At 38.6% G+C, this 25,207-nt stretch overlaps 2 pseudogenes; both read left to right on the forward strand.

Moving 5' to 3' along the window:
• Nucleotides 1-298: 298 nt before the first annotated feature.
• Nucleotides 299-2,568, forward strand: LOC119522181 (annotated as a pseudogene).
• Nucleotides 2,569-23,434: 20,866 nt separating this feature from the next.
• LOC119523325 lies at nucleotides 23,435-24,188 on the forward strand (annotated as a pseudogene).
• Nucleotides 24,189-25,207: the final 1,019 nt, after the last annotated feature.

A 25,207-nucleotide genomic window follows, 5' to 3' on the forward strand; every position in this document is an offset into this window, starting at 1 on the left:
ACTCAACAACAAAAAGACAAACAACCCAATTTAAAAATGGGCAGGGGGAAGAGCAGAAGCAGCTATCCCTTTACACTACTTTGCTCTAGCATCTTAATGGTGACAGTGTACTCAGGGGTGGGGGTGGGTTGGGGAGGGGAACCTGATTGGCCAGATCCAGCTGAAACTGGGAGGGACGGAGTGGGCTTTCTGGAGGTGGGAAGGGTGTAGGAAGATGAAGAAGGAAGAGTAAAAGATGTGGAAAAAAGAGGAAAAAGTGAGAGGGAATGAGAGAGGGAGGAAAATAAATGACAAAAAAATGTTCTCTTCCTCCCCCGCTGGGCAGATTGCAAGTACAGAGGACATCAAGCAGGAGAATGGGATGGAAAGAGCTTCAGAAGGGAAAAGGGTGCCCCAAGAAGTTGTGGGGGGCACGGCAGTGGGGCTGAGTTTCCAGGCTCCAGCTCCTTTTCCTATGGAGTGGGTGATGCCGCAGCAGCCACCGCCAGGGTGAGCGGAGAGAAAGGGGCAGTTGTGGTGGCAGATGACTTACAACTCCTTTTGGAACTCCTGGACAGGCAACTCCACGGCCGCTGCAGCCACCACGCAGACTCCTCTAGCCTTCTCGCTGGACCATGTAGCTTGCGTGTGTGAGTCGCTGAAGCAGGGGAGCAACCTGGACCGTCTGGCCCTGTTCCTGTGGTCCCTGCCCCAGAGCGACATGCTACTTGACAACAAGAGCCTGTTGAAGGCGTGGGCACTGGTGGTCTTCCACCAGGGCATCTACCCAGAGCTCTACAGCATCCTCCAGAACCAGAGGTTCTGAATCAGCCAACCACCCACTGCTGCAGCAGCTCTGGTACAAGGCGCACTACACCGAAGCCTAGGGAGTCCACAGCCGGTGGGTGGGGACCATGGACAATTACCCACTGGGCAGGAAATTCCTCCTGCCCTGCACCATCTCAGACGTCGAGAATACGGTTTATTGTTTCAAGGAAAAGTCAGGCAATGCACTCAAGGACCTTTACAGGCAGAATCGCTATCCTTTGCCCACCGAGAAGTGGCACCTGGCCAAGATCACCAGCCTTTTCCTCACCCAGGTCAGCAACTGGTTCAAGAACAGCCAGCATCATGACCAGAATCCCTCTGAAACCCAGTCCAAAAGTGAGTCAGATTGCAATCCCAGCACCGATGATGAATCCAGCACAGGACATGAGGATTTGTCTCCTCAACCACTTTCCAGGTCATCAAATGGTGTCACCAACGTCAGCCTTTCCAGTCACACGAAGCCATGATATATATGCAACAAATTGGAAATTCTAAGATGTCATTAAGTTTTTCTGGTGCTTTGTTGAATGGAATCTGAAAGTACTTCACCTGTCTTCCTTAATGGTAATTCTTTTATCCAGGGACCTATTGGAATTACACCTAATGGATTAAAATGTAGGAAATACAGAGACAGTGTCATTTGAACCCATCAAAAACGGCATCAAACATTGTGAACATGGTATATACATGACTGACCTACTGGGGTCTGCCTCCCAGGATGTGAAGGAGTTCAAAGTCCTCCAGAATTCTGCAGCTAACACAGCAGCCACCACCTCATATAGCCCCAGTGCCCCTGCATCATTCCTGGGGCTGATACCCAGCACTGAAGTGAAAAGAGAAGATGTTCAAACAGTGGCTTCCCAGGACACAGGTTCTGTAGTGACTTTTACTACACAAGTGCAAATTAAACAATATGGCATTATCCAGATGCCCAATTGCAGAGGAAACAACCAGTTTCTTAATGGGAGCATTGGATTCTCTCCACTGTAACTGCATTCTATTTCAGTGGCAGCTTCACAAAGCACTTCAGATGGGAGCACATTTACAAGTGAGTCCACCACAGTCCAGTAAGGAAAGATTTTTTCAGCTCTCTTGCTCCCAGTGCAGTGGTACACACTGTTCCTAATTCAGGAAAGACTATAGGATCTTTTAAACAGGAAAGCTTGGAGAGGAGCCTGGTATTTTCTCTGTTGATGCCTGTCTATCAGAACACAAGAAAATGCAAACCTGTTTTCTGAAAATATCTCTGGGAGTAGTCTCATCCACTAACCTCCTTATTAATGTGTCTCCAACTCACAATTTTCCCCTGCCTCCACCTACACTACTAAATCCCACTGAGCTAAACCCTGAAATTGCTGATAGCCAGCCAATGTCTGCATCTGCAACAAGCAAATCTACTGCAACACCTGTCAGCAACATTACTATGCAACTCTTCAGAACTGCCCCCTTATTACTGTTCTAGACCTAATGTCAGTCACTATGACTCAGGTATCCCTTGGGGAAATAGTTTCTACAGCTGAAAACCAGGAGGGTCACCCCTCCCCAGCAGTACACCAGGATCTTGCCAGAGAACATCATTTGGTTCAGCAATCAATAGCTAACATAAAAGAGAATTTCTTACTAAATTCTGAGAGCAAAGTAACAACCAATATAATGATGCTAGACTCCAAATCCAAGTATGTCCTAGATGGCATAATGTACAGGAGTGGGACTGCATTACTGCAACCTTTTTGTTCACATATAATGTTCTCTTTTAAATAGATGGAGATGAAAGAACAAGAAGAAATGTATCAAGTCAAAGTATATAATTTGGTTCACTTAATATAATTTTAAGATAAAAATGGACCCTGTTAAATAGTTTTTTAAATTAAAAATGTATGCACCTAACACATCATATTACATAGAGCTACAGTGTTTGAAACAAAGCAATTCTTTTTGTTTACTTTTACTCCAGGGCATTGATGAGGTTAAGAAGCATAAAGGTAACTCCAATCTAAGGGTGTATTTTTGAAGTTAAGTAGCTTAAATACACACACACACACACACACACACACACACACACACACACATTTCTGTTTTTCAGCCTTTTCCCAAAATTCATGGTTTAAGTTTCTACACATTTCCAAATCTGATTGCTAGTAGTTCAGTGTAGCTGAGAGAGTTTGAAACTTCACTAAAAACTTTGAAACAAACTTTGGTATGAATGTAAATATATCAGTGCTATAAGCAGGATTTGAGTAATTACAGTGGATTTCATTTACACTGTGTGTGTTTCTCTTATAATTCAGGCTCTATGAACTGAAAAGAAAACATGATTTCTTACTATTTAATTAATTTTTATTGTTTGAACAGGATGTGAACATAGTTGTTTCCAACAAACATCTACATTTTGTAAGATTTTAAAAGCAATAGTTTGATCAGGAGTCTATTAAGATCCATATTAATAATACCGAAGCAGGAAACCAAAATTCCAATATTGGAATTTTTGGTACTTTTTTCACATACTTATTCTTTATTTAGCAGCTCTGATTCATCTAAATATGTTTTCTATAGAATTCTATGTGCCTTTTTATATTGTGTCCTTTTTATTATTCTTACTAAAGTACACAAGTGTCAACAAAAGCACTGATGTTTCTTTTCTTCCAGCAGGGTTAATTTCACCACAGAATTACTTTAAATCTAAAGAACTTAAATTCCACTAATGTTTATGATGGAAAGAGATGAACAACTAATTATTGTTGTTTCATTACAATAAAAATAGCACCAATTAAATTATAGGCTACCAAATAAAATCAATCCTGTAGGTTATCAAACAACCATTTTTGGCTACAGAAAGAATAAATAAATTCTATTGAGCAAAAATCTTTCCTGTTGAAACTTCTAAGTGTTCTAAAGGTTTTGAATCAGTTTTTACATTATGATACATGACTGTTGTTTGCACTAAATTATGTCTTTAAAAGTAAATCAGAGGGGCGGGGCAAGATGGCAGACTGGTGAGCTGTATGTTTTAGTTACTCCTCCAGGAAAGTAGGTAGAAAGCCAGGAACTGCGTGGACTGGACACCACAGAGCAATCTGACTTTGGGCATACTTCATACAACACTCATGAAAACGTGGAACTGCTGAGATCAGCGAAATCTGTAAGTTTTTGTGGCCAGGGGACCCGCGCCCCTCCCTGCCAGGCTCAGTCCAGGGGGAGGAGGGGCTGTCGGCTCCGGGAAGGAGAAGGGAGAACTGCAGTGGCAGCCCTTATCGGAAACTCATTCTACTGACCCAAACTCCAACCATAGATAGACTGAGACCAGACACCAGAGAATCTGAGAGCAGCCAGCCCAGCAGAGAGGAGACAGGCATAGAAAAAAAACAACACGAAAAACTCCAAAATAAAAGCGGAGGATTTTTGGAGTTCTGGTGAACATAGAAAGGGGAAGGGCCCTGAGGTGCATATGCAAATCCTGAAGAAAAGCTGATCTCTCTGCCCTGTGGACCTTTCCTTAATGGCCCTGGTTGCTTTGTCTCTTAGCATTTCAATAACCCATTAGATCTCTGAGGAGGGCCCGTTTTTTTTTTGTTTTGTTTTGTTTTGTTTTGTTTTGTTTTTTAATCCTTTTTTCTTTTTCTAAAACAATTACTCTAAGAAGCCCAATACAGAAAGCTTCAAAGACTTGCAATTTGGGCAGGTCAAGTCAAGAGCAGAACTAGGAGAGCTCTGAGACAAAACACAATAATCCAGTGGCTGAGAAAATTCGCTAAACACCACAACTTCCCAAGAAAAGGGGGGTGTCCGCTCACAGCCATCATCCTGGTGGACAGGAAACACGCCTGCCCATCGCCAGCCCCATACCCAGAGCTGCCCCAGACAACCCAGTGTGACGGAAGTGCTTCAAATAACAGGCACACACCACAAAACTGGGCGTGGACATTAGCCTTCCCTGCAACCTCAGCTGATTGTCCCAGAGTTGGGAAGGTAGAGCAGTGTGAATTAACAAAGCCCCATTCAGCCATCATTTCAGCAGACTGGGAGCCTCCCTACACAGCCCAGCAGCCCAGAACTGCCCTGGGGGGACGGCACTCACCTGTGACATAGCACAGTCATCCCTCAACAGAGGACCCGGGGTGCACGGCCTGGAAGAGGGGCCCACTTGCAAGTCTCAGGAGCCATACGCCAATACCAAGGACTTGTGGGTCAGTGGCAGAGACAAACTGTGGCAGGACTGAACTGAAGGAATAGACTATTGCAGCAGCTTTAAAACTCTAGGATCACCAGGGAGATTTGATTGTTAGAGCCACCCCCCCTCCCTGACTGCCCAGAAACACGCCCCATATACAGGGCAGGCAACACCAACTACACACGCAAGCTTGGTACACCAATTGGACCCCACAAGACTCACTCCCCCACTCACCAAAAAGGCTAAGCAGGGGAGAACTGGCTTGTGGAGAACAGGTGGCTCATGGACGCCACCTGCTGGTTAGTTAGAGAAAGTGTACTCCACGAAGCTGTAGATCTGATAAATTAGAGAAAAGGACTTCAATTGGTCTACAAATCCTAAAAGAACCCTATCAAGTTCAGCAAATGCCACGAGGCCAAAAACAACAGAAAATTATAAAGCATATGAAAAAACCAGACGATATGGATAACCCAAGCCCAAGCACCCAAATCAAAAGACCAGAAGAGACACAGCACCTAGAGCAGCTACTCAAAGAACTAAAGATGAACAATGAGACCATAGTACGGGAGATAAAGGAAATCAAGAAGACCCTAGAAGAGCATAAAGAAGACATTGCAAGACTAAATAAAAAAATGGATGATCTTATGGAAATTAAAGAAACTGTTGACCAAATTAAAAAGATTCTGGACACTCATAGTACAAGACTAGAGGAAGTTGAACAACGAATCAGTGACCTCGAAGATGACAGAATGGAAAATGAAAGCATAAAAGAAAGAATGGGGAAAAAAATTGAAAAAATCGAAATGGACCTCAGGGATATGATAGATAATATGAAACGTCCAAATATAAGACTCATTGGTGTCCCAGAAGGGGAAGAAAAGGGTAAAGGTCTAGGAAGAGTATTCAAAGAAATTGTTGGGAAAAACTTCCCAAATCTTTAAAACAACATTAATACACAAATCATAAATGCTCAGCGAACTCCAAATAGAATAAATCCAAATAAACCCACTCCGAGACATATACTGATCACACTATCAAACACAGAAGAGAAGGAGCAAGTTCTGAAAGCAGCAAGAGAAAAGCAATTGACCACAAAGGAAACAGCATAAGACTAAGTAGTGACTACTCAGCAGCCACCATGGAGGCAAGAAGGCAGTGGCACGATATATTTAAAATTCTGAGTGAGAAAAATTTCCAGCCAAGAATACTTTATCCAGCAAAGCTCTCCTTCAAATTTGAGGGAGAGCTTAAATTTTTCACAGACAAACAAATGCTGAGAGAATTTGCTAACAACAGACCTGCCCTACTGGAGATACTCAAGGGAGCCCTACAGACAGAGAAAAAAAGAAAGGACAGAGAGATTTGGAGAAAGGTTCAGTGCTAAAGAGATTCAGTATGGGTACAATAAAGGATATTAATAGACAGAGGGGAAAAATATGACAAACATAAACCAAAGGATAAGATGGCTGATTCAAGAAACACCTTCACAGTCATAACGTTGAATGTAAATGGATTAAACTCCCCAATTAAAAGATATAGATTCGCAGAATGGATCAAAAAAAAATGAACCATCAATATGTTGCATACAAGAGACTCATCTTAGACACAGGGACACAAAGAAACTGAAAGTGAAAGGATGGAAAAAATATTTCATGCAAGCTACAGCCAAAAGAAAGCAGGTGTAGCAATATTAATCTCAGATAAAATAGACTTCAAATGCAGGGATGTTTTGAGAGACAAAGAAGGCCACTACGTACTAATAAAAGGGGCAATTCAGCAAGAAGAAATAACAATCGTAAATGTCTATGCACCCAACCAAGGTGCCACAAAATACATGAGAGAAACACTGGCAAAACTAAAGGAAGCAATTGATGTTTCCACAATAATTGTGGGAGACTTCAACACATCACTCTCTCCTATAGATAGATCAACCAGACAGAAGACCAATAAGGAAATTGAAAACCTAAACAATCTGATAAATGAATTAGATTTAACAGACATATACAGGACATTACATCCCAAATCACCAGGATACACATACTTTTCTAGTGCTCATGGAACTTTCTCCAGAATAGATCATATGCTGGGACATAAAACAAGCCTCAATAAATTTAAAAAGATTGAAATTATTCAAAGCACATTCTCTGACCACAATGGAATACAATTAGAAGTCAATAACCATCAGAGACTTAGAAAATTCACAAACACCTGGAGGTTAAACAACACACTCCTAAACAACCAGTGGGTTAAAGAAGAAATAGCAAGAGAAATCGCTAAATATATAGAGACGAATGAAAATGAGAACACAACATACCAAAACCTATGGGATGCAGCAAAAGCAGTGCTAAGGGGGAAATTTATAGCACTAAACGCATATATTAAAAAGGAAGAAAGAGCCAAAATCAAAGAACTAATGGATCAACTGCAGAAGCTAGAAAATGAACAGCAAACCAATCCTAAACCAAGTAGAAGAAAAGAAATAACAAGGATTAAAGCAGAAATAAATGACATAGAGAACAAAAAAACAATAGAGAGGATAAATATCACCAAAAGTTGGTTCTTTGAGAAGATCAACAAGATTGACAAGCCCCTAGCTAGACTGACAAAATCAAAAAGAGAGAAGACCCATATAAACAAAATAATGAATGAAAAAGGTGACATAACTGCAGATCCTGAAGAAATTAAAAAAATTATAAGAGGATACTATGAACAACTGTATGGCAACAAACTGGATAATGTAGAGGAAATGGACAATTTCCTGGAAACATATGAACAAACTACACTGACCAGAGAAGAAATAGAAGACCTCAACCAACCCATCACAAGCAAAGAGATCCAATCAGTCATCAAAAATCTTCCCACAAATAAATGCCCAGGGCCAGATGGCTTCACAGGGGAATTCTACCAAACTTTCCAGAAAGAACTGACACCAATCTTACTCAAACTCTTTCAAAACATTGAAGAAAATGGAACACTACCTAACTCATTTTATGAAGCTAACATCAATCTAATACCAAAACCAGGCAAAGATGTTACAAAAAAGGAAAACTACCGGCCAATCTCCCTAATGAATATAGATGCAAAAATCCTCAACAAAATACTTGCAAATCGAATCCAAAGACACATTAAAAAAATCATACACCATGACCAAGTGGGGTTTATTCCAGGCATGCAAGGATGGTTCAACATAAGAAAATCAATCAATGTATTACAACACATTAACAAGTCAAAAGGGAAAAATCAATTGATCATCTCAATAGATGCTGAAAAAGCATTTGACAACATCCAACATCCCTTTTTGATAAAAACACTTCAAAAGGTAGGAATTGAAGGAAACTTCCTCAACATGATAAAGAGCATATATGAAAAACCCACAGCCAGCATAGTACTCAATGGTGAGAGACTGAAAGCCTTCCCTCTAAGATCAGGAACAAGACAAGGATGCCCGCTATCACCACTGTTATTCAACATTGTGCTGGAAGTGCTAGCCAGGGCAATCCGGCAAGACAAAGAAATAAAAGGCATCCAAATTGGAAAAGAAGAAGTAAAACTGTCATTTTTTGCAGATGATATGATCTTATATCTAGAAAACCCTGAGAAATCGACGATACAGCTACTAGAGCTAATAAACAAATTTAGCAAAGTAGCGGGATACAAGGTTAATGCACATAAGTCAGTAATGTTTCTATATGCTAGAAATGAACAAACTGAAGAGACACTCAAGAAAAAGATACCATTTTCAATAGCAACTAAAAAAATCAAGTACCTAGGAATCAACTTAACCAAAGATGTAAAAGACCTATACAAAGAAAACTACATAACTCTACTAAAAGAAATAGAAGGGGACCTTAAAAGATGGAAAAATATTCCATGTTCATGGATAGGAAGACTAAATGTCATTAAGATGTCAATTCTACCCAAACTCATCTACAGATTCAATGCAATCCCAATCAAAATTCCAACAACCTACTTTGCAGACTTGGAAAAGCTAGTTATCAAATTTATTTGGAAAGGGAAGATGCCTCGAATTGCTAAAGACACTCTAAAAAAGAAAAACGAAGTGGGAGGACTTACACTCCCTGACTTTGAAGCTTATTATAAAGCCACAGTTGCCAAAACAGCATGGTACTGGCACAAAGATAGATATATATATCAATGGAATCGAATTGAGAATTCGGAGACAGATCCTCAGATCTATGGCCGACTGATCTTTGATAAGGCCCCCAAAGTCACTGAACTGAGTCATAATGGTCTTTTCAACAAATGGGGCTGGGAGAGTTGGATATCCATATCCAAAAGAATGAAAGAGGACCCCTACCTCACCCCCTACACAAAAATTAACTCAAAATGGACCAAAGATCTCAATATAAAAGAAAGTACCATAAAACTCCTGGAAGATAATGTAGGAAAACATCTTCAAGACCTTGTATTAGGCGGCCACTTCCTAGACTTTACACCCAAAGCACAAGCAACAAAAGAGAAAATAGATAAATGGGAACTCCTCAAGCTTAGAAGTTTCTGCACCTCAAAGGAATTTCTCAAAAAGGTAAAGAGGCAGCCAACTCAATGGGAAAAAATTTTTGGAAACCATGTATCTGACAAAAGACTGATATCTTGCATATATAAAGAAATCCTACAACTCAATGACAATAGTACAGTTGGCCCAATTATAAAATGGGCAAAAGATATGAAAAGACAGTTCTCTGAAGAGGAAATACAAATGGCCAAGAAACACATGAAAAAATGTTCAGCTTCACTAGCTATTAGAGAGATGCAAATTAAGACCACAATGAGATACCATCTAACACCGGTTAGAATGGCTGCCATTAAACAAACAGGAAATTACAAATGCTGGAGGGGATATGGAGAAATTGGAACTCTTATTCACTGTTGGTGGGACTGTATAATGGTTCAGCCACTCTGGAAGTCAGTCTGGCAGTTCCTTAGAAAACTAGATATAGAGTTACCATTCGATCCAGCGATTGCACTTCTCGGTATATACCCGGAAGATCGGAAAGCAGTGACACGAACAGATATCTGCACGCCAATGTTCATAGCAGCATTATTCACAATTGCCAAAAGATGGAAACAACCCAAATGTCCTTCAACAGATGAGTGGATAAATAAAATGTGGTATATACACACGATGGAATACTACGCGGCAGTAAGAAGGAACGATCTCGTGAAACATATGACAACATGGATGAACCTTGAAGACATAATGCTAAGCGAAATAAGCCAGGCACAAAAAGAGAAATATTATATGCTACCACTAATGTGAACTTTGAAAAATGTAAAACAAATGGCTTATAATGTAGAATGTAGGGGAACTAGCAATAGAGAGCAATTAAGGAAGGGGGAACAATAATCCAAGAAGAACAGATAAGCTATTTAACGTTCTGGGGATGCCCAGGAATGACTATGGTCTGTTAATTTCTGATGGATATAGTAGGAGCAAGTTCACAGAAATGTTGCTATATTAGGTAACTTTCTTGGGGTAAAGTAGGAACATGTTGGAAGTTAAGCAGTTATCTTAGGTTAGTTGTCTTTTTCTTACTCCCTTGTTATGGTCTCTTTGAAATGTTCTTTTATTGTATGTTTGTTTTCTTTTTAACTTTTTTTTCATACAGTTGATTTAAAAAAGAAGGGAAAGTTAAAAAAAAAAAAAAAGAAAGAAAAACAAGGAAAAAAAAAAACAAGATGTAGTGCCCCCTTGAGGAGCCTGTGGAGAATGCAGGGGTATTCGCCTACCCTACCTCCATGGTTGCTAACATGACCACAGACATAGGGGACTGGTGGTTTGATGGGTTGAGCCCTCTACCACAGGTTTTACCCTTGGGAAGACGGTTGCTGCAAAGGACAGGCTAGGCCTCCCTATGGTTGTGCCTAGGAGCCTCCTCCCAAATGCCTCTTTGTTGCTCAGATGTGGCCCTGTCTCTCTAGCTAAGCCAACTTGAAAGGTGAAATCACTGCCCTCCCCCCTACGTGGGATCAGATACCCAGGGGAGTGAATCTCCCTGGCAACGTGGAATATGACTCCCGGGGAGGAATGTAGACCTGGCATCGTGGGACGGAGAACATCTTCTTGACCAAAAGGGGGATGTGAAAGGAAATGAAATAAGCTTCAGTGGCAGAGAGAATCCAAAAGGAGCCGAGAGTTCACTCTGGTGGGCACTCTTACACACACTTTAGACAACCCTTTTTAGGTTCTAAAGAATTGGGGTAGCTGGTGGTGGATACCTGAAACTATCAAACTACAACCCAGAACCCATGAATCTTGAAGACAGTTGTATAAAAATGTAGCTTATGAGGGGTGACAAGGGGATTGGGAAAGCCATAAGGACCACACTCCACTTTGTCTAGTTTATGGATGGATGAGTGGAAAAATATGGGAAGGAAACAAACAGACAAAGGTACCCAGTGTTCTTTTTTACTTCAATTGCTCTTTTTCACTCTAATTATTATTCTTGTTATTCTTGTGTGTGTGCTAATGAAGGTGTCAGGGATTGATTTGGGTGATGAATGTACAACTATGTAATGGTACTGTGAACAATCGAAAGTACGATTTGTTGTGTATGACTGCGTGGTATATGAATATATCTCAATAAAATGAAGATTAAAAAAAAAAAAAGGCATAATGCTGAGCAAAATAAGCCAGGCACAAAAAGAGGGATATTGTATGTTACCACTAATGTGAATTCTGTGAAAAATGTACAATGTTTTATACTGTAGAATGTAGGGGACCTAGAGATACCAACTAGTGGAGGGGGAATGATAATCTAATAAGAACAGATAAACTATGGAGGGTAATCTCAATGTTATGGGAATGCTCAGGAATGATTATGGTTTGTAAACTTTCTTGGATATAGTAAGATCATGTTGGAAGCAATAGAGTTATTTTAGGTTTTTTTTTTTCTCTTATTCCTTTGTTTTCTTAGGAGTTGTTAATTTTCTTGGGGTATGGTAGGAACATGTTGGAAGCAATGTAGTTATTTTAGATTATTTGTTTTTCTTACTCCTCTGTTTGGACATGGTTTATTAATTTTCTTGGGGTATGGTAGGAACATATTGGAAGCAAAGTTGTTATTTTAGGTTATTTGTTTTCCTTAATCCATTGCTTTGTTTGAAATGTTGTGGGGTTTTTTTGGTTGTTGTTTGCCTGTTTGTTTTTAATTTTTTGATAAACAAAGTTAAAAAAATTGAAAAAAAATCAGTAGAAAAATGGGAGTAAAAACTAAATGACAAATAGGGTGGGATGGGGGGATGGTTTGGGTATTCTCTTTTCACTTTTATTTTTTATTTTTATTCTGATTCTTTCTGATGTAAGGAAAATGTTCAGAAATAGATTGTGGTGATGAACGCATAACTATATGATCATACTGTGAACAGTTGATTGTATACCATGGATGACTGTATGGTTTGTGAATATATTTCAATAAAACTGAATAAAAAAAAAAAAAACCAATTGAAGAAACATTTCGGGGAGACAGATTTGAGAAAACGCCCCCCCCCCGTCTCCCACTGGCATAAATAAACCCTCTTTTCCTCTTCAAAAAAAAAAAAAAAAAAAAAGTAAATCATTTGGGTTTCTATAAGAAGCTTGCTTGATAATGTTGCAAGCTGTGGTTATAGATTTTATCAGGACTCCAAAACAAGATGTAATAATGCAAATACATATGTGCAGTGAATAAAGTTACTCTCTGGTCCCTAGAAAGCCAGAAAAGTGAGAAAATTATCTCTTCAGAGATTATTTAAAGTTGTTGAACATAAAAATGTTACCATACCTTCTTTTCCTTAATATAAGAATAGGGGGTCTACACTAGATCTCTACATGCCCATCAGCCAAGCATGTTGAATAACAGCCATAGAGGATTTAACATTTGTTGTTGTTGCAAATAGAGCTTGCAGACATAGATTAAGAGCCCACAAAGAATTCCTCCCACATCATTTTGGTAAATAATTTTTATCACTTTTTATATGGAATTAGTGAGTGTTCCTAAACTGCTGAAACTACATGGTTTTTGTTTCATGTTTTTACAAAGTCAGGTGTTTTAGAGTTCTCTTCTACTCTTCCATTACTTATACAGCTAGTTTTTTCTTTGGGTGTGTGTTGATAATGTTACTAAAGATTAATGATTACATGGTTCTGTAGTGTAGTTTACATGAACATGATATTTTACACTTGATTGCTGCAGGTTTCAAGAGTTACTTATTTAAAAATACCCTTTCAATAAGGGATATGGGAGGGTTTTAAAAGTTATTTGTGGAGAGGGCAGGGCAATATGGCAGAGTGGTGAGGTGCAGAATTTTGTCTCTCCCCTACAGCAGCTGGCAATTACCCAAGAACTATACGAAACAGTGTTTTCGGGGTCTCCAGTAAACAGTCACAAATCGGATGCAAGTTTGGAATTGGAGGAAAAGCTGAGAATGCAGTGAACATTGTAAGTTCCCCAGACCAGGGGTCTGGTGCCCCTCCCCACCCAGACCTCACAGACTGTCTTGCTGCTGGCTCCCTGAAAGGGGAAAAAAAAAAAAGAAACTACAACCTGCTCAGGGCAAGAAGAGGGGCTCAACCCAGCCTCAACTGCAGAATTAATTAACAAATTAATTAACTAATTTTGGGAGCTGGGGGTGGTAAAGAAGGGCTGGGCTCTGAGAAGGGAGGGCACATAAAAGCAGGCACCCATTCCCAGGCTCCAAAAAAGCCATTTTTCCCCTACATTTTGTCCTTTCTGGTTTCTCACTGATTCCTTATCTTTTTGTGTTTCAGTAGACCCTGGCAGGGGTGGAATTGAAGCTGTTGGAGAGTAATTATCAGACCCAAATATCAGAGATTAAATGCTCTGTTCTGACACTGACAAAACTTCCATGCTGGGGAAAGACTTTTAAAAGTGATTCCTTTTTTTTCTTTTTCTTGTTTTTCTTTTCTATTTTTTAAATCTAAAAGTAACATATGTGGTTATTTTCTACTGGAAAGCCCAGGTTGAGGGACTGGGATGGGCTTGTGGGGAGACAGAGTACCCACAGCATCTTTGAGTTCCAGATACACTTCTGAAGGTCTCCACCCCCATCTTTATTTGGCAACTCAGGCTGACCAAGGAATCTACCTGGAGATGCACCAAAGAAGAGAGGGGAGAAGGGAATAGTGCCCCTGAGAGACAACTGGAGTTCTGAGGATTGGGAGAGTGGAGGGAGGTCCAGCTCAACTGGCAGTCCTCCTTCTGGAAACTCAGACCCCAGGGGCTGGAATTCAGAATCCAGCTTCAGTCAGCCATGCCCCCAACAGGATCAGAGTCACCAGGAGAACTAAAGTCTTCATACCTCCTTACACTGGTGGGGGAGCTGTGGGCTGGCAAGTGCCACCTGCTGGACAGGAGAGGAAAAGCACTGATTCTAGAGGCCTCATAGGAGGGTCTCATTCTCAGGAAATCTCCATACACTCCCAGTGAGACCTAGGCCTCACTAGACTGGGAAAATCTGACTGGGGTCAACCATATCTGAGGAGACCCTCACACAAAAAGGCTACATAGAGGCAGAGCAAGAAACAGAAAAAGCAAGAGGTGAAAAAAATCTGATCAACTAAATAGAACCTAAGCTAGAGGTCTAGAATAAGTTGAACTGAATAACAGAGGCCAGAGAACAAAGCCAACCAACAAGAAAACCCCTAGGTAAAACATATAAAACAAGCTCCAGAATAAACTAATCAAGAAAATCAGATGCCTAGACAACTTAAACTAACAAGCCATACCAGGAAACATGAAAATATGGACCAGCCAAAGGAACAAACTAATAGTTCAACCAAGATATAGGAGTTGAGGCAACTAATGCTAAATAAATTCAGTGAAATGAAGGAAGATATAGCAAAAGAGATGAAGGATATAAAGAAGACACTGGATGACCATAAAGAAGAATTGATAAACTTGAAAAAACAAATGGCAGAACTCATGGGAATGAAGGCCACAATGGAGGAGATGAAAAACACAATGGAGGGACACAACAGTAGATTTGAACAGGCAGAAGAAAGGATCAGTGAACTGGAAGTCAAGACATTTGAATTCATACACACAAAAGAACAGATGGTGAAAAAAATGGAAAAATACAAGCAGGGTCTTAGGGAGCTGAGTGACAACATGAAATGCATAAATATACGTGTTATGGGTATCCCAGAAGGAGAAGAGAGGGGAAAAGGGGCAGAGAGAGTAATAGGAGAAATATTCACTGAAAATTTTCCAACTCTTATAAGACAGAAAATTAGAGATTCAAGAAGTACAGTGTACCCCAAATAGAATAGATCCCAATAGACCTACTCTAAGACACTTACTGATCAGATTGTCCAATGTCAAAGACAAAGAGAGGATTCTGAAAGCAGCAAGAGAAAAGCAATCCATCACATACAAGGGAAGGTCGATAAGACTATGTACAGATTTCTCCACTGAAACCATGGAGGCAAGAAGAGAGTGGCATGATATATTCAAGATACTGACAGAGAAAAACTGCCAGCCAAGAATTCTATATCTGACAAAACTTTCTTTCAAAAATGAGGGAGAGAGTAAAACATTTTCAGACAAACAGACACTGAGAGAGTTTGTGAATAAGAGACCAGTACTACAAGAAATACCAAAGCGAGTGCTACAGGCTGATAGGAAAAGACAGGAGAGAGAGAGCTGGAGAAGAGTGAAGAAGTGAAGATTATAAGGAAAGGTAAAAGGAGAGAGAGGAAAAAATAAGATATGACATATAAAATCCAAAAGACAAAAAGGTTGAATAAAGTACTGCCCTTACAGTAATAACACTAAATGTAAATGGATTAAACTCCCCAATAAAAAGACACAGACTGGCAGAATGGATTAAAAAACAGGACCCATCTATATGATGTCGACAAGAAACTCACTGTAGACAGAAGGACAAAAATAGACTGAAAGTGAAAGGTTGGAAAAAGATATTTCACGCAAACAACAACCAGAAAAAAGTGGGAGTAGCTATATTAATATCAGACAAATTAGACTTCAAAAGTAAAACATTTAAAAGAGACAAAGAAGGACACTATATATTAATAAAAGGGTTAATTCATCAAGAAAACATAAAAATCATAAATATTTATGCACCAAGCCAGAATGCCCCAGAATTCATAAGGCAAACACTGAGGTCACTGAAAGGAGAAGTAGATATCTCTACAATAATAGTTGGAGAATTCAGTACACCGCTGTCATCAATGGACAGAACATGTAGACAGAGGATCACTAAAGAAATGGAGATGTTGAATTGAATGATAAATGAACTAGGCTTGACAGACATTTATAGAACACTACATCCAACAGCAGCAGGATACACTTTTTTCTCAAGTGCTCATGGAACATTCTCTAAGATAGACCACACGTTGGGTCACAAAGCAAGTCTCAACAAATTTAAAAATATTGATATTATACAAAACCCTTTCTCAGACCAGAATGGAATGAAGTTGGAAATAAATAAAAGGCAGAAGGTCACAAAATTCACAAACATATGGAGGCTAAACAACACCCTCTTAGAAAACCAGTGGATAAAGTAAGTAATTACAAGAGAAATTAGTAAATACCTCGAGGCAAATGACAATGAAAACACAACTTATCAAAACTTATGGGATGCAGCAAAGGTGGTGCTGAGAGGGAAATTCATTGCCCTAAATGCCTATATTAAAAGAGAAGAGAGGAAAAATTGAAGAGTTAACTGTTCACCTGGAGGAATTAGAGAAAGAACAGCAAACTAACCCCAAAGCAAGCAGAAGGGAAGAAATAACAAAGACTAGAGCAGAAATAAATGCAATTGAGAGCAAAAAAACAATAGAGAGAATCAACAAAACCAAAAGTTGGTTCTTTGAGAAAATAAATAAAATTGATGGACTGCTGGCTAGGCTAACAAAAAAAAAAAGAGTGGATGCAAATAAATGCAATCAGAAATGGGAAAGGAAATATAACTACTGACCCTGCAGTAATTAAGGAGAGAATGAGAAGATACTATGAGCAACTACATGCTAATAAACTAGACAACTTAGATGAAATGGACAACTTCCTATAAAAGCATAAACCAACATTGACTCAAGAAGAAATAGATGACCTCAACAAACCAATCACAAGTAAAGAGATAGAGTTAGTCATCAAAAAAGGTGCCAAAAACTAAAAGCCCAGGACCAGATGGTTTCACATGTGAATTCTACCAAGCATTCAAGAAACAATTAGTACCAATCCTGCTCAAACTGTTCAAAATTTGAAGAAGAGGGAAAGCTACCTAACTCATTCTATGAAGTCAACATCACCCTAATACCAAAATCAGACAAAGATACTACAAAAAAGAAAATTATAGACCAATTTCTTTAATGATTATAGATGCAAAAATCCTCAACAAAATACTCAGAAATCAAATCCAGCAACACATTAAAAGAATTATACACCACAACTGGGTGGGATTTATTCCAGGTATGCAAGGCTGGTTCAGCACAAGAAAATCAATTAATGTAACACACCACATCAATAAATTAAAGAAGAAGAACCACATGATCATCTTGATCAATGCATAAAAGGCATTTGACAAAATTCAACATCCTTTCCTGATGAAAACACTTCGAAGGATAGGAATAGAAGGGAAATTTTTCAATATGATTAAGTCAGTATATGACAAACCCACAGATAACATCATACTCAATGGGGAGAGACTGAAAGTTTTTCCTCTAAGATCAGGAACAAGACAGGGATGCCCACTATCACCTTTGTTATTCAACATTGTGCTGGAAGTTCTTGCTAGAGCAATTAGGCAAGAAAAAGATATAAAAGGCATCCAAATTGGAGAGGAAGAAGTAAAACTTTCACTATTTGCAGATGACATGATTCTATATGTAGGAAATCCAGAAAAATCTACAGGAAAGCTACATGAACTAGTCAATGAATACAGCAAAGTGGCAGGCTACAAGATCAACATGCAAAAATCTGTAGTGTTCCTATATACAAGAAATGTGCAACAAGAGGAGGAAAACAAGAAAAAAATCCCATTTACAATAGCAGCCAAAAGAATCAAGTGTTTAGGTATAAACTTAAGCAAGGATGCAAAAGACCTTTACACAGAAAACTATAAGAAACTGCTAAAAGAAATTGAACAAGACCTAAAAAAATGGAAGAACATACCATGTTCATGGATTGGAAGACTAAATATAGTTAAGATGGCAATTTTACCTAAACTGATTTACAGATTCAATGCAATACCATTTCAAATCCCAACAACTTACTTTACAGAAATAGAAAAACCAATAACCAAATTTATTTGGAAGGGCAAGGTGCCCAGAATAGCCAAAAATATCTTGAGAAAGAGGAATGAAGTGGGAGGTCACACACTACATGACTTTAAAGCATATTACAAAGCTCCAGTGGTCAAAACAGCATGGTACTGGCATAAAGACAGATATACTGACCAATGGAATTGAATTGAGTGTTCAGAAGTAGACCCTTGCATCTACAGACAACCGATCTTTGATAAAGCAGTCAAGCAAAGCAACTGGGAAAGAGCAGCCTCTTCAATAAATGGTGTTTGGAGAATTGGATATCTGTTTCTAAAAGAATGAAAGAGGATGCCTATCTCACATCTTATACACAAATTAGCTCAAAATGGATCAAAGACCTAAACATTAGCACCAAGACCATAAAACTCTTAGAAGAAAATGTAGGGCAATATCTTAAAGATATTGCAATAGGAGGTGGTTTTTTAGACCTTACACCCAAGGCATGAGCAACCAAAGAACAAATAGACAAATGGGATCTCCTCAAAATTAAACACTTTTGTACATCAGAGGACTTTGTCAGAAAAGTAAAAAGGCAACCTACACAATGGGAGATGATATTTGGAAACCTACATATCAGATAAGGGCTTAATATCCTGAATATATAAAGGAATCCTACATCTCAATAACAGAAAGACAAACAATCCAATTAAAAAATGGGCAAAAGACATGGACAGATATTTTTCTGAAGAGGAAATACAAATGGCTCAAAAACATATGAAAAAATGCTCAACTTCACTGGCTATTAAGGAAATTGAAATCAAAACCACAATGAGATATCATCTCACACCTACCAGAATGACCATTAACCAAAAATCACAAAATTACAAGTGCTGGAAAAGATGTGGAGAAAGAGGCACACTTATTCATTGTTGGTTGGAATGTAGAATGGTGCAACCACTCTGGAAGACAGTGTGGAGGTTCCTCAGGAAGCTAAATATAGATTTTCTGTATGACCCAGCTATTCCATTGCTAGGTATATACTCAGAGGAACTGAAACTTAAGACACAAACAGACATTTGTAAACTGATGTTTATTGCAGCAGTATTCATGATTGCCAAGAGATGGAAACAGCCCAAATGTCCATCAATGGATGAGTGGATAAACAAACTGTGCTATAAACACATGTTGGAATATTATGCAGCTGTAAGACAGAATGAAGACTTGTATCATATAATAATGTGGACATTATGTTGAATGAAGTTAGCCAGAAACAAAAGGACAGATTCTGTATGGTCTCACTAATATGAACAGACCCTAATGAACAAACTTTGGGAGTTAAAAGCTGACAACACAGGTGACTGGAGATAGAAAGAGGGCAGAGACCAGGCATTTGATGCTGAAGGACTACAGAATGTTTAGGATTGATTGTATAGATCCAGAAATAGATAGCATAATACTGTGTGATGGTAGCACAGTATTGTAAGTACACCAAACAAAGATGTCTGTGAGTAAAGCTGAAAGAGGTGGGATAGGAGAATGTATGACACCAGAGGTAAAGATAGATGATAAAGACTGGGACTGTATAACGTGGCAAAAACTGGAGTGGCCAATGACTGTTACTAAACATACAAATATAAAAATGTTTTTGCATGTGGGAAAGCAAATGAATGTCAACCATGTAGAGTGTTGAAAAAGGGATGGTATTCGGGAAAAAAACAAAATCAAAGCAAACTGGAGTTTATGGCCAACAGTAACATTGTAATATACCTCCATTAATTGTGACAAAGGCAATATGACAATGCTAAGTGTATATGAGAGGGGGATATAGGGGAGAAATATGGGATTCTTGGCAGTGGTGTTATTTTCTGTCCTATTATATTGTATTGTATGATATGTTATTTTCTTTTCATCATCTTTTTTATTATTGCTAAAAATAAAAAAACAATTTTTCTTATAGTAATCAACATGTTCAAGTGCTGATTGTGGTGATAAATGTACAACTTTATGATGATACCATGAACAACTGATTGTACACTGTGGATAAATGTATGGTATGTGAATATAACTCTATAAAATTGTAGGGAAAAATATATATAGGAATAAAAGTGTTGGAGAAAACATGGTGAGAAGGATATACCTATCTACTGTTGATGAGCAGGTAGAATGGTGTAGCCTTTCTGAAGGTCAGTGTGGTTGTTCCACAAAAAGTTAAGTATGTGGGGACTATAAGGTCCTGCAACATCATTATGGGGTATGTCATTTGAAGATCTGAGAGCAGAGACATGAATGGACATTTGCAAACTGTTGTTCATGGAGACAGTAATCATGATTTGCAATGGGTGGAGGTGAACAAAGGGTACATAGACTTAGGAACAGAATGGTGAACTGTGGCATATGCATACAATGAATATTGAGCAACTACAAGAAGGAGTGAAGCTGTGAGACACACAACGAGGAGAATGGATCCTGTACACAGCATTTTGAGTGAAGTACACCAGAAATATAGGCAAACACTATAATGCCTCACCAATATGGACTAACTACAATGTGTAAACTCAGAATTGAATCTTAGAACATAGCCTAATGTGGACATGATTATTGTAATAATCCCTAGATTGTAAGCTCTTACAGCAGTCAACTCTATTCCTGAATTGTAATGCTTATTTCTAAACTTTGAGAGGCTGATCCCTTAGTGTATAACCTGATTGGTCTCTGGAACAATGCATATCTCTGAGACACCTGAAACTCAGAGCTAGAGCTCAGCAGATATGAATGTCAGTATTAGTGCATACAGCAACTGTTAAAAAAAAAGCTGAGAAAGAGCTCAGACTTCAATTACTGATATGAATGAAGCAGATCTGGTTAAGACTAGGGCAAAGTGAGCCAAAGGATAAAGGTCAAAACTGACTGTATTTTAAAACTTCAACTCCATGTGAGATGAAGGAAAGTGATGTCTATTTGGTGCTGGATCTATACTTTCTAAACAGTATAACTCTACAGTCAGTTTGTTCAAACACCACAATTACATGGAACTTTGAATAGGAAGTGAGATATGGTAGGTTAGTATAGGTTAGAGTAAAATAGTGACACATCCCAAAGTAATTTGGACAGAGAATAAAAAATAGATTTACAGCCCCCCCCCCACCCTGAGGAGCTGGGGGAAGGTGCAGAAGTGTTGGACTTCTTCACCTGGACTGGTGTTGATGTCACAAACATTTGGACTGGCAGTTTGATGTGCTGAGCCCTCGATCATGGGACTTGCCCTTATGAAGCTCATTACTGCAAAGGAGAGGCTAAACCTGCATATAATTGTGCCTAAGAGTCTCCCCCTGAGTAACTCTTTGTTGCTCAGATGTGGCCCTCTAACTGAGCCACCTTGGCAGGTGAACTCACTGCCCTCCCCCCTATGTGGGACCCGACTCCCAGGGGTGTAAATCTCCCTGGCAATGCAGAATATGACTCCTGGGGATGAATATGGACCCAGCATCATGGGATTGAGAATAACTTCTTGACCAAAAGGGGGATGCAAAATGAAACAAATAGTTTCAGTGTCTGAAATATTTCAAATGGAGTCGAGAGGTCACTCTGGTGGACATTCTTATGCACTATATAGATAACACCTCTTAGGTTCTAATGTATTGGAATAGCTAGAAGTAAATACCAGAAACTACCAAACTCCAACCCAGTAGTCTGGACTCCTGAAGATGATTATATGATAATGTAGATTACAAGGGGTGACAGTGTGATTGTGTAAACCTTGTGGATCACACTCCCTTTATCTAGTGTATGGATGGATGAGTAGAAAAATGGGGATAAAAACTAAATGAGAAATAGCGTGGGATGGGGGATGGTTTGGGTGTTCTTTTTTTACTTTTATTTTTTATTCTTATTCTGATTCTTTCTGATGTAAGGAAAATGTTCAGAAATAGATTGTGGTGATGAATGCATAACTATATGATCATACTGTGAACAGTTGATTGTATACCATGGATGATTGTATGGTATGTGAATATATTTCAATAAAATTGAATTTAAAGAAAAGAAAAAAAAGTTATTTGTGATATATATATATATCTGTAAAAGTTTCATATCTTCCAAAAATATAATGAGCATCTCTTTTATTAATAGTTCTTCTTTTCTCCCTTAAGAAGAAAAGATAGCACAAAATTTAACTTACCTAGGAAACCTATTCATACTATCAACATGGTGTAATTACAACCCTACAATTACCTACACAGCATAACCAGTAAGAATCAATGAACATTTTAAAGAACCTACTGTTCTTTACTATTCTTTCAGTAAAATAAGGGCCAGTTTGTAGGTATCCCATATATATGTGAATGGAATAAGATAAACCCCATGATCTCCTTGCACAGAATTGCAAATATTTTTTGCAATACTGAGGACCAGACTCATAACCCTTGGAGTTCATGTGGCAGAACTTCCTTCTGACATAAAACAATGCTTGAAGATGCTGCAAATAAACCTGTAATGATCCCTTGAAAGGAATCAGAATAAGTGAAAATAACTCCCTGCAAAGCCCAACCCTTGCTGCAGACTGTGGGATTTTTGGTGTGAACCTATCTATGCAATCTCACAACCAGAATTTGGCATTTAGCTCTTTGTTACATCTAGTAAATGACAGTCTGGTATAAAGAGAAGGTGTATTTGTTCCTCAATCAAGCAAGAGCACCTGGGTTGTACTGCTTTATATCTCAGGTGTATTTATGGTAGTGAAAAGACTCTTTGAATTGTATACATGCTTCACTGCCTTTCTTGTGTTATGAAAGGCAGGTAAATGTTATAGCCAGAGATAAAAATCAGTAGTAAATTGCACACTGACCTTAAAGCTTCCTGTGTATGCCCTTGTATCTTGCATGTTAAAAGTCTGATTAATGGGCATGTGTTGCAGTCTGCCCTGCTACATGCTAAACAAGTGTACATTAGTACATTTCCACAAGTTCTTAATTCTTTAAAATGTTTTGAACAGTTCACCTCATCCTAAAAAATTAGCTAATTTAGTAAAACTTTGGGTAAAAGTATTACATTTTATGAAAGATGTTTCAAAGTCTTCCTAAAACTATTGGATGATAGAACCTAATGATTATTTTGTATCTGAAACATTTCATGTTAATTTAATATAACTATTAGAGAGTCTCAGCCTTGCCACAGCCACCACCCAGAGACTGCCAAGCCTGGTCTGTCTGCCACCACCTACTCAGGATACAGAATATCCAGTCATGGATAAAAATGAGCTGGTGCAGAAGGCCAAACTGGCTGAGCAGGCTGAGTGATATGATGACATGGCAGCCTGCATGAAGTCTGTAACTGAGCAAGGAGCTGAATTATCCAATGAGGAGAGGAATCTTCTCTCAGTTGCTTATCAAAATTGTAGGAGCTCATAGGTCATCTTGGAGGGTTGTCTCAAGTATTGAGCAAAAGACAGAAGGTGCTGAGAAAAAACAGCAGATGGCTCGAGAATACAGAGAAAACTGAGACCAAGGTAAGAGATATCTGCAATGATGTACTGTCTCTTTTGAAAAACTTCTTGATCCCTCATGAGCAGAGAGCAAACTCTTCTATTTGAAAATGAAAGGAGACTACTATCATTACTTGGCCGAGGTTGCTGCTGGTGATGACAAGAAAGGGATTGTGTATCAGTCACAACAAGCATCCCAAGAAGCATTTGAAATCAGCAAAAAGGAAATGCAACCAATGCATCCTATCAGATTGGGTCTAGCCCTTAACATTTCTGTGTTCTATTATGAGATTCTGAACTCCCCAGAGAAAGCCTGCTCTCTTGCAAAGACAGCTTTTGATGAAGCCATTGCTGAAATTGATACATTAAGTGAAGAGTCATACAAAGACAGCATGCTAATAATGCAATTACTGAGAGACAACTTGACATTGTGGACATCGGATACCCAAGGAGACAAAGCTGAAGCAGGAGAAGGAGGGGAAAATTAACCAGCCTTCCAACTTTTGTCTGCCTCATTCTAAAATTTAAAAAGTAGACCATTTGTCATCCATGCTGTCCCACAAATACTTTTTTATTTATGATTATGACAGGTTTATGTTAATTCTATTTGAATTTCTGCATTTCCCATGTGTTTTTTATGTTTAATATTAGGGGAGTAGATCCAGTTAACATTAGAGAGTTATCTGTTTTTATCTTGAGGTGGCCAATATGGGGAAGTGGAATTTTTATACAAGCTACAAATGTTTGGCATAGTACTTTTGGTACATTGTGGCTTCACAAGGACCAGTGTTAAAACTGCTTCCATGTCTAAGCAAAGAAAACTGCCTACATATTGGTTTGTTCTAGTGGGAGATAAAAGGGATAATTAGTTTAAGTCACAAATGTAGTTATTGTGGGTACTTTAAGGTTTGGAGTGCTTTCAAGGCTGTGGTAGAAAAGATATCCCACAGATATTACATGTTGAACCATGTGTATATGTGGAATACACTGTCTCAGTGTGCATACCTTTGACTACAGCTGCAGAAGTGTTCCTTTAGACAAAAGTTGTGACCCAATTTACTCTGAAGAAGGGCAGGTTCACATTCCATTATTTGTAAAGTTACCTGCTATTTGCTTTCATTATTTTTGTTACACTCATTTTATTTGTATTTAAATGTTTTAGGCAACCTAAGAACAAATGTACAAGTAACGATGCAGTAAAAATGAGTTGCTTGATATCCATTACTTTGTGTATATCAAGCACAGCAGTAAAACAAAAAACCTATGTATTTAACTTTTTTTTAGGTTTTTTGCTTTTGTGTATTTTTTTTGATACTTGCCTAACATGCATGTACTGTAAAAATAGTTAACAGGGAAATCACTTGATGATGGCTGGCTTTGTTTAATGTCTTATGAAATTTTCATGAACAAGCCAAGCATAATTGTTAAGAACACATGTATTAAGTTGATGTAAGTGGAATAAAAGTTTTATGAATGGACTTTTCAACTACTTTCTCTACAGCTTTTC

This window comes from Choloepus didactylus, chromosome X, assembly GCF_015220235.1.
Source record: "Choloepus didactylus isolate mChoDid1 chromosome X, mChoDid1.pri, whole genome shotgun sequence".
Lineage (NCBI taxonomy): Eukaryota > Metazoa > Chordata > Mammalia > Pilosa > Megalonychidae > Choloepus > Choloepus didactylus.